Here is a 1,573-nt window from a genome sequence, read left to right as displayed (position 1 = left end):
GTCGGCGGTCGTCCCCACAACCTCACCGTCGTCGGCGTCTAGACCAGTGCTGCTTTGGCTTGGGCGCTCAGCCAGCCTTCAGAGGCTTGCCCCTGCTCTGGGGAGGGAGACAGAAACTGGTGACAGGCTCAGGTGTTTCCATGGTGCCTCCCTGCTTGTTGCTCCAGACAAAGGCTCGATTCAAAGCAGAGTTTTAGGTGCCTACTTTCCAGAGTCCTATCCAGAAAAAACACACACAACCCATTTAGGCGATGAGGATTTCTGGCAAAAACATGTTGAGGTGCCCCAAAGCGCTGCAGGTGGTGGTGATGGTTCCTGCCCCCTCTTCTGCAGGCTGCTGGAGATGGAGAGGAATGAATAGCCTAACACAAATGAACAAACATTCAGACAAAACCCACAAGGTATTTTTGAGCCATTCCAGGACATTTCTTATCCACTGTTACAGACAAACAGGCAGGCATGCCGCACGCACACACAGTCTCCCTTCCAGACGGAATTTTCCAGCTCCATCCCTTTCTTGAAACCCCAGTGACTAAATAGTCTATTTTCGAACCCGTCATTCTTCTACCATGAACTCGCCTCTTCGCAGGCAGCCCCCACATTTCCATTCGTCCCGGGTACCGTGAGCAGCCGTTTGCTCTCTGGAGGTTTTTGTTGGGGAACAAAGACGAAAATAAAGCAGCAATGTTCTTGTTATTCGGATATTTTTAGAACGTTTTATGACCGAAAGGAGCTGGAAAAGGAGAAAGTGATGTATTCTGTTCTCAGCCGCTCCAGGAAGCTTTTTGGAAAGAGAGGAAAGCACATGGCACTGCCACTGATAGGGGACGTGAGGAGGGGCGAAGGAGCACCGCCCAAAGAAGAAGGAGTTTTGTGAAAGTTAATGAACCAAAATCCCAGCGTCTGCTCCTAAACACACAGTGCGCCTGCGCAGACATGTATGTTCTGCAAGCGATGACCTCTGGACTCTGATCTTCCACTAAACCCCTGCGTTTTCCTTCTCCCCACTTGTCCTAAAGGATGTAGTTCTCACACAAATGGAGGGGGAAGGTTAAATCAGCTCCAAACAGCTCTGAACTGATTCTGCAGCTTAAACTTTCATGAAACTTTCATGAAAGAGTAAAAACTTTCAAGCGAACCTTGGGGGGGACAGTAATTCATTTGATTATTTGGTGGTGCTAAAGGGTGGGGGGGGTTGGTTCAGAGACGCACCGAAGCACGGTTCTGCAGGAGGAACGCTCTCTTTTAACGTCCAGCATCTGTATCAACTGCTGACTTGAAGGAGGCCCTAAGAACCGATGAACCCGTAGGAAGAGCTGAGCCGCCACCTGTGGAGTCCACCGTGTCTCTTTTTATTATTTTTAATGACATTCAGCTATAAATGAGCAGTTTGGTTTAAATGGTTGCACTTGGAGGCGGGCCACAATATTAAGTTCCTCCAGATGTTTTGCTCTGAAGCAGCTCGGAGTGGCTTTCGAGGTATGCTGCACCAAGCCCCTGTTTGGAGGCGGTCGCTGGAGGAGGATGAGGTGGGTGTTCTGGGGGGAGATGGGCTGGCCGGGTGACTGCTTGG

The sequence above is a fragment of the Buceros rhinoceros genome, unplaced genomic scaffold (assembly GCF_000710305.1).
Source record: "Buceros rhinoceros silvestris isolate BGI_N320 unplaced genomic scaffold, ASM71030v1 scaffold21931, whole genome shotgun sequence".
NCBI classification, from domain to species: domain Eukaryota; kingdom Metazoa; phylum Chordata; class Aves; order Bucerotiformes; family Bucerotidae; genus Buceros; species Buceros rhinoceros.
This window is presented reverse-complemented; position numbering follows the sequence as displayed.